Consider the following 9,615-nt stretch of genomic DNA (forward strand, 5'->3'; position numbering starts at 1 on the left):
AGTATAACTTTCTGATTTGGAGAAGGAAATGGCAACCCACTCTAGTATTCTTGCCTGGAGAATCCCATGGACAAAGGAGCCTGGCAGGCTATAGTCCATCGGGTTGCAAAGAGTTGGATACGACTTAGTGACAAACAACAATAACTTTCTGATTAGGGGAACAACTGAAATTAATTCCCCCATTGGTGATCCTGTGCAATGTAATAACTGTCTTCCCTTCCTGAAGCAACAGCTACTATTTAACCTTTCAATGCCAATTAACATGCAAGCATAAAAGTACTATATATGTATATTGCAGTAATTTTCAAAGTGGAAGTACATCCCACCAGGGGCTTTCCATATGTATGCCTCTTTTTGATTTACTAAACTTCAAACGTCCTGTAGTTTCTGATAAGCCCCTGAGTTAGAAATACCTTCTGGGTTGAGCCTTGTAACTAATGGGAGTGTGCATCCTGTGTGTTGGGGCAGAAGAAGGTGGAGCTCCCCCAATATGTAGCAAATCTTCCCATCACCATCAGCATGAAATACAAACCTTCACATGGCCTAGGAGAGTGTGCTTATTCACCAGGGTCTACGAACACAGTGCCAAGGTTCTCAGAAATTTTTAAGAGCCTACAAAAATGTTTGGAACTAGAAAAACAACTAATGGGCCCAAAATATGAAAAGGAAACTGAAAAATAAAAAAGAATACATTTAAGTGAGTGTCTAAACATAGTGACAGTCTCAGCCTTCATATTTCATATTTTCACTGCATATGAAAACAATTCATGTTAGATTTCTTAGTATGTAAAATGACTGCCTAGAAATCACAGCTTACTGTAAATTAAAAGACTTAATTACTGTCTCTGAGGGACTTCCCTGTAGCTTATATCATAAAATATTTGCCAGCAATGCAGGAGATCCGGGTTCAATCCCTGGATTGGGAAGATCCTCTGGAGAAGGGAATGGCAACCCTCTCCAGTATTCTTGCCTGGAGAACTCCATGGACAGGGAAGCCTGGTGGGCTACAGTCCATGAGGTCACAAAGAGTCAGACACGACTGAACAACTAACATGATGAAGACTGTCTCTGAAACTATCTTGTTTATTTTTTCCCTTGCTTATTACCTATCATCTTCTACTAGAATACCAGCTCTACAGGAACAGGGACCTAGGCTTTCTTTTTAATTTTTGTATCTCCATTGTCTGGGCCGGGTCTAGTGTATTTATGATATACTCAGTAAGTATGTGTTGATGAATGAAACACATACATACACACACACACACAAAGACATATACACAAGATTAGTCACTATATGATACCCTATACCTGCTGCTGCTGCTGCTAAGTCACTTCAGTCGTGTCCGACTCTGTGCGACCCCATAGACGGCAGCCCACCACGCTCCTCTGTCCCTGGGATTCTCCAGGCAAGAACACTGGAGTGGGTTGCCATTTCCTTCTCCAATGCATGAAAGTGAAAAGTGAAAGTGAAGTCGCTCAGTCGTGTCCTATTCTTAGCGACCCCATGGACTGTAGCCCACCAGGCTCCTCCATCCCTGGGATTCTCCAGGCAAGAGTACTGGAGTGGGGTGCCAATGCCTTCTCCAACCCTACACCTAGGAGGTAGTATATTTCTACTTAGAGCAGGTGGTAAGTGAATTAGCTTGTCTGAGGGCAGGATAACCCTGGAGAGGATAGGAATACAATGGAAAAGAAAATAAAGTTGTCCCTGGCACTCCCAGTCAGGATGTGGTGTTAATCCCAGTGCCATGCATCACAAAGGGGTTGGGAGACTGAGTCACAGTTAAAAGTTGTTGGTTTTTTCCCCACGTGCACACAGTTAATCGTGTGATGCACCAACTAGGGTAATTCTGAGAATTTGGTGATGCCATGTGGATTAGTATGTAAATGGGTCCACTCCTGGCAGTGCATAGACAGCAAGATTTCATCGCATAACAGGCAGAGTGAACTGTGAAGCACATGCTATTTGGAACACTGGATTTTTTTTGGTTTGTTTGTTTCTCAGCTGGGGAAACAGTCACTTTTACAGCGACAAGGCAGATCCTGGGAGGGCGGCTGAACCTGCGGGTCCTGTCACAACGCACAGAAGTGCCTCGTTGCTTGGCTGCCTAACCCTTTGCCCAGACAGCAACCTCTTGGCTTTCTCACCTCTCATGTTTTTTCCCTCAGCTGCTCTTTCTTCAGGGCTAACATCTCTTTTAAGCCCTTGTTCAGAACCAAATCTTGTATTCATGTATGTCCATTGATTCAAGCCTCTAGATGGCCCAGCCTGTCCTTGCTTCACCCCTGCCTTCCTCATCCACTCACAGACCCAGAAGATTTACCTCTAGCATTATCTTCTGGAAATGGCATTACTAAGCAGAGACAGCCTTCACTGAAGATGGGAAGAAAACTATAACGAGTGTTAGGGTTTTTTTTTAAGGAACTATTTCACATTTGCTTCTAAAAATACAATATAAAAATTGATTTTGAATATCCATAGGGCAAGTCAATTTACAATTGACTGAAGTTTTTAACAAAACCTAAGACATTTGAGAATTTGACAGTATTTGGACATAAGTTAAATCTGAAATTGAGGTTTGGGGAAATTTTGTTTGAGTAATTATTAATTTAAATCTTTGGGGTAGGGGGTAAGAATAGCTCAGAATTTAAGTAAAATATGGAAAAATGCTCATTAGTTCTAAGTTTATCTGAACTTTTGATCCTAAGAAATTAAGTCTTATTATTCACTATGTCAGACTCTGACAAGCTTTCATCAGATTTTTAATCAGAAAATAATATTTATCCTTATTCAAGAACTAAATTTCTTCTTAAAAAAAACCTAGACATAACTGAGATTGTTTCATATGAATATGTGCATATATATATACATACATGTATATATATATACATATATATATATATATATATATATATATATATATATATAAATTTAACAGAAAACAGTAATAGCAAGATTACTTCTGGGAAAAAATGCTTAAATGGTTTACAGCTTGGAGGAATATTTTATGTAAATTAAATCTACTTGCCTATGGCCAAAGAATAAAATTGGGCAGTAGAAACTTTCCCAGAGGAGAGGGGTAGAAAATACTTTCTAATGATATTTTGAAACCTAGTAAGCATATAGATGGATAACAACAAAACATGTCTTGGTAACCTCTTTAAAAATGACTCTAACTTTTGGTAGGGGTGATTTAAGGCTTGTTGGGATTTGGGACTTTTAACCTGTTAAATGGTTTGAATAATGATATGGCTATAATGCCTCATTCCCCATTGCTCTGTACTAAAATATGCATTTTCAGTGTTCAAACTGCATTTTGGTCTATCAGCTCTTAAAGTGAAAAATATCATTTCTAACTTGATGGACTACCAAAATCTGATGCTCTTTAGGGGAACACCATATATGAAAAGAAGGCAAAAATAAAGTTTTAAAACTTTCCAGACTTTTTGCAAAGATGTTTGAATGAGCTGAGACAAAAGAGCTGATTTTAACCTTGGGCCAGTCTGCAATGTAGGGAAAGCTTGGGAAGGCACTTAACCTCTCTGGGCTTCATCTGTAAAATGGGATGCTCCTACTTTAACCCACCTCATAGTAAAAATAAAAACTAAGCACTATACATGGTGAAGGAAACCAGAATACATTACCCAAAATATGCTGCTTCGGTGTACTGATTATCTAGATATAAAGGCACTTAAAAACCAGCTGGGGTCAGAAAGACATTCTTGACTTTCCTTTTTCTTCCTGAAAGCAGGAGAAAAAACTATCAAATGAAAGGTACCCTCCCTGTACCAGGAGGAAAGAAGACATTCTTATCACCAGACATGAGGAATTTGAGGCTGAAAAATCCATATAAACAAATCTTGTTAAATTCATCCTTTTCTTCCTAGCTACTTCTTCATCACTTGCTGCTGTTGTTGAGTCACTAAGTCACGTCCGACTCTTGTGACCCCATGGACTGTAGCCCGCCAGGTTCCTCTGTGGGATTTCCTAGGTAAGGATACTGGAGGGAGTTGCCATTTCCTTTCCAGGGGGTCTTCCGGACCCAGGGACTGAACCCATGTCTCCTGCATTGCAGGTGGATTCTTTACTGCTGAGGCACCTGGGAAGCTGTCATCATTTGCTACCCCTAACCCAAATCCCTCTATCTTGCAAATTCTTCATAAATTTATCATTTCTTTGTCTAAGGTGTAGAAAATCTTCCTGCTCTGGTTACTTCTTTATGCTTTATTCTCTTGTGAAGTTTCCCATGTACATGTAAAAATTTAATAAAATTTGTGTGTTTTTCTCCTGCTAATCTGTTTTCTGTCAGTTTATTTCTTAGACTCAGCTGGAGACTCTAAGAGGTGGTGGAGATTTTTTCCTGCTAAGAACATGCCTTGAAAAATAGAAATGCTATAAAGCCAAATTAAGTTATGCAGTTGAACCACATGGAACTGCCATTTTTCCAGGTGACAGTGGTCCAACAATTCTAAAATAAAGTTTATTATATTTTTGCTAAACCATATATGTGTTAATACATAACAGTAAAAGAAAAAAAATGGGACAGCGGTATTGGGCAAACTATCAAATTTAGGAACCTGGTAAAACGCCTTAAGTAGTTTTCAACAATTCTATCAACAAAACATGATCAAGCACCTTCTTTTGTGCTATATTCTCTGCTGGGTACTAAAGATACAAAATGATGAGAGAGAAACTTTCTGCCCTGAAGGAATTTGAATAAGTGCCAGTAATAAAATATATCAAAATCTCCTTTTAGCCAAGTCAAATGTATCTTTCTGAAAAACCTGAGGTTTAATATGAAGCAGTGAATTTGGGCAGTTAGAGGGGCACCTTCGCAACATAGAGCCTTAACAGCTGAGACTTGGATAATGCAATCTGGACACTGCTCTCTGTACTGTTGGCCTTGGAGACTCCCAGCACTCTTTCTGGTTCTTCTTTCTGCAGTCCCTGGAAATAAACCCTACGTTCAAGTGTGGAACTAACCCAGGTACTAGGAATGACCTTACGTCGCTTCCAGCAGTTTATGTAACTGCCAACTCAAAAATAGTCAATTTAATTATTCCCCTGGGTTTTTTCTGTCTTCACCTTCTATGACACGAATTAGAAAAGGCAAATATTGTGTTGGTCAAAAGGTTCATTTGCGTTTTTCTGGGCAATGTTACAGAAAAGCCTGAATGAATCTTTTGGCCAACCTGATAACTTTTCATCAGTTTTCAATGGTGGGGGAAACTTGATATGGAATTTGATATCACTAAAATGACTAACTGGAGAAATTTTGTGGTAAGTTGTATCAAAAAATCAAACAGCTAAATGTTCCTCTTCATATCCATCAGTGCCCATCTGTGAAAACTGATTAGGGTCCTAGGTGTCATCCGATGATGCAATTCTTATGTAGTTTTTAAAAAGCTCTTGAGAATTTGCAAAAAAGACTCACACGTAATCACTTTTATATCCAGAAATATATGTTAAGTGTCAGAAACCAGTTGTTCTGATAAAGGAGGAAGGGTCTCTTTTTATTTGCTATTTGTAGGAAGAGGCAGAGGTTATTATAGTATTTTTTTCTGAATTCACCACAACGTGGCACTCTAGTAATTTCTGTATCTTGGGATGTTCCTAGTTGATGGAGATGCCTTCAAAATATTGGACTTTTAGCAAGAAATCTCTGCCTGAAATGTGAGTCATTTTCAAAGATCTCCACTTATGAAGTCATGGAGAGTCCAACTGACTAAGTATTCAGGCTCCATTTACAAGGGTGTTACTCTGTTTCTGCTCTTGTGTTTACTTAGAACACAAGAGCAAAAACAAAGCATAGTTGCTTAATTCCTTAGCAATATATTTTCTGTTTCTTTCCTAAAAGCAGCCAGGAGTAAGAAAAATAAAAATCTTACTGTAATGACTGTAGAAACAAATCTCAACATAAGTATGTGAAACAGAGGTGTGTTATGGAGCAACTCTTTTTTGTTCATGGAAGATACTAAAGTACACAGAGAGAAGGGAATTTATTTCAAATACATCAGTTTTACTCCAGCAATTGTAATGAATCATCACTAGACAACATGTTTTCCTGATGTCTGTAGGCTCAAATAGTGGCCTCTTCATGACCTGTAGGATGGAGATCATTCATCACACTTTTCAGGGAGAGTTAACTCCAAGAGGCTGGGAAGCACCCAAGGCAATATATGAAAGCTCAGCTTATTGGCACTTTGACTAACCTAACATGAAAGCAACTTACGAACGTATTAAACACTGATTCTGAGGACAGACTTAAACCTAAAATGAAGACTCACCAACGGTACTGAGTAGTCAACATGCCTCTTTCCTGACCATGTTACCTTCATTGCAAAGGAATTACTAATTCTCCCTTCTTCCTTTCTCCTTCATATTTACATTTATATAAAAATGAAGTAGTAAGGAGTGAGAAACCTGAGGAAGGAATTGAGAGAGGAAAGTTCAGAAATAAGGTTAATTTTTCAAAAAAAGAATAAGTTTTTATCAGCTTCTAGAGTTTCAGCTTCATGTTCACTTACAGTTATACAACTAGAAAGAATGAAGCAGCCAATATTTGCCAAACTAGGACAATGACCAGACATTTCCTGAACACTGCATTTGTGGGAGGTGTTCATTATGGAAGAACTAAAATAAAATAGGTACGTGGGTCTGCAAATTAAAGTGTAAAAAAATTAATTTGAAATTGACTTTTGACACTACTAAGTATTGCCTTTGGTCCTTTAACATGATTTTATTTTCCAATTTATTTCCTGATGATATTTTTACTTCTGTATAAGCTGGATCCAGTGGAGAGTTTGCCTTTAGACTATTATGACCTTTGACTTCTATTACACCTGCTTTTCCAGTTTCCAAGCCCAGGCTTCTTACTCTTTTCAGCCAAGTAATTTACTTGAATTTTCTTGAATTTTTGAAAATTTTGAATTTACTTGAATTTTTCAATTTACTTGAATAAAATTTCTACTCTACTACTACATAGCCCTTTACTCTCAGTCAAATGATTTAGCTTTTCTGAAACTATTATCTACCCTAAAAAATATAGCAATACCTTCCTCAGAATGATTATGTGTTTTAAATGAGAAGACATTCTATTTATTTTATTTATTTATTTTTGGCTGCACCGGGTCTTGGCTGCTGTGTGCAGGCTTTCTCTAGTTGCGGCAAGCGGGGGGTCCTCACTCGCTGCGGGGCGCTGGCTGCTCATCGTGGTGACTTCTCTTGTTGCGGAGCATCGGCTCTGGGGTGTGTGGGCTCAGGGCTGTGGCTCACGGGCACGGGGAGTTTTCCTGGACCAGGGATCGAACCCACGTCCCCGACACTGGCAGTGGATTCTTGACCACTGGAGCACCAGGGAAGTCATTTTATTTCTCATTTCCTCATGTTTTAGTCAGGGTTCCTTACTGCCAGCCACAGAGTCTGCTCCGTCAGTCTTCTGTGTTTCCTTCCGCCCTCCCCTCTTCCTGTGTTCCTTCCCTTCCCTCCTTCCTCCTTCCTTTCCTGCCTCTCCCTCTCTTCCTCCTTTTCTTTCTTGCTGGACTGACATATAGCATACATATAGCCCGAAGAAGTTTCACATATGTATACATTCCACATTCAGCACCCCAATCAAGACTAGAATGTTTTCAAAAGCCAACTCAGTGCCCCTTCTCATTACATACACCTCTGATGAGGTAACCACTATTCTGACTTTTATCACCAGAGATTAGTTTTAATTACCTATTCCTAAACTTCATACACATGGAATCATGTGGTAAATGCTCTTTTCTTCCTGATTTCTTTTCCTTAAAAGTGTCAGTGAAATACTTCCAAGTTGTTACAGGTCGCAGTAGTTTACTTTTTAAAATTGATATGTGGTTTTCACTGTATGAATCAGTTCAGTTACTCAGTCATGTCCGACTCTTTGTGACCCCATGGACTGCAGCACACCAGGCCTCCCTGTCCATCACCAACTGCCAAATCTTGCTCAAACTCATGTCCATTGAGTCAATGATGCCTTCCAACCATCTCATCTTCTGTTGTCCCCTTCTCCTCCTGCCTTCAATCTTTCCCAGTATCAGGGTCTTTCCCAATGAGTCAGTTCTTCACATCAGGTGGTCAAAGTATTGGAGCTTCAGCATCAGTTCTTCCAATGAATATTCAGGGCTGATGTCCTTTAGGATGGACTGGTTGGATCTCCTTGCAGTCCAAGAAACTCACACGAGTTTTCTCCAACACCACAGTTCGAAAGCATCAATTCTTTGGTGCTCAGCTTTCTTTATGGTCCAACTCTCACATCCATACATGATTACTGGAAAAATAATAGCTTTGACTAGATGAACCTTTGTTGGCAAAGTAATGCCTCTACTTTTTATATATACTGTCTAGTTTGGTCATAGCTTCTCTTCCAAGAAGCAAGTGTCTTTTAATTTCATGACTGCAGTCACCATCTGCAGTGATTTTGGAGCCCAAAATAATCAAGTCTGTCACTGTTTCCATTGTTTCCCATCTATTTGCTATGAAGTGATGGGACCAGATGCCATGATCTTGGTTTTTTGAAAGTTGAGTTTTAAGCCAACTTTTTTCACTCTCCTCTTTTACTTTCATCAAGAGTCTCATTAGTTCCTCTTCACTTTCTGCCATAAGGGTGGTGTCATCTGCATATCTGAGGTTATTGATATTTCTCCTGGCAATCTTGATTCCAGCTTGTGCTTCATCCAGCCCAGCATTTCACATGATGTACTCCGCCTATAAGTTAAATAAGCAGGGTGACAATATACTTAAAATTTATTCATTCTATTTTTGATGGTCATTATGGTTGTTGGCTTACTACAGATAGAGCTGCTATAAATATTTTTAAGAGTCCTTTGCTAGATATATATATGCACTCCTTCTGTTGTGTACATACCTAAGAGTGAAACTGCTAAATCAAAGGATAGGCACAGTTTAAGCTTTAGCAGATACTCACACTTGACCTTCTCTGTATTCTTGCCATTGCTTCTTAATCTCTTCTGCTTGTTTGGTCCATAATGTTTCTGTCCTTTACTGTGCCCATGAAATGTTCCCTTGGTAGCTCTAATTTTCTTGAAGGGATCTCTAGTCTTTCCTCTTCTATTGTTTTCCTATATTTCTTTGCATTGTTCACTTAGGAAGGCTTTCTTATCTCTCCTTGCTATTCTCTGAAACTCTGCATTCAGATGAGTATATCTTTTCCTTTCTCCTTTGCCTTTCACTTCTCCTTTCTCAGCTATGTATTTATAAGGCCTCCTCATTTCTTTTTCTTGGGGATGGTTTTGGTCACTGCCTTCTATACAATGTTATGACCATCCATCCATAGTTCTTCAGGCATTCTATTACATCTAATCCCTTGAATATATTTGTCACTTCCACTGTATAATCATAAAGGATTTGATTTAGGTCATACCTGAATAGCCTAGTGGTTTTCACTACTTTCACAACTGAAGTCTGAATTTTACAATAAGGAGCTGATTACTTGAGCCACAGTCTGCTCCCAATCTTGTTTTTGCTGACTGTATAGAACTTTTCCATCTTCAACTGCAAAGAATATGATCAATCTGATTTTGGTATTGATCATCTAGTGATGTCCATGCGTATTAAAAAGCAGAGACATC

Source organism: Odocoileus virginianus, chromosome 4 (genome assembly GCF_023699985.2).
Source record: "Odocoileus virginianus isolate 20LAN1187 ecotype Illinois chromosome 4, Ovbor_1.2, whole genome shotgun sequence".
Classification (NCBI taxonomy): domain Eukaryota; kingdom Metazoa; phylum Chordata; class Mammalia; order Artiodactyla; family Cervidae; genus Odocoileus; species Odocoileus virginianus.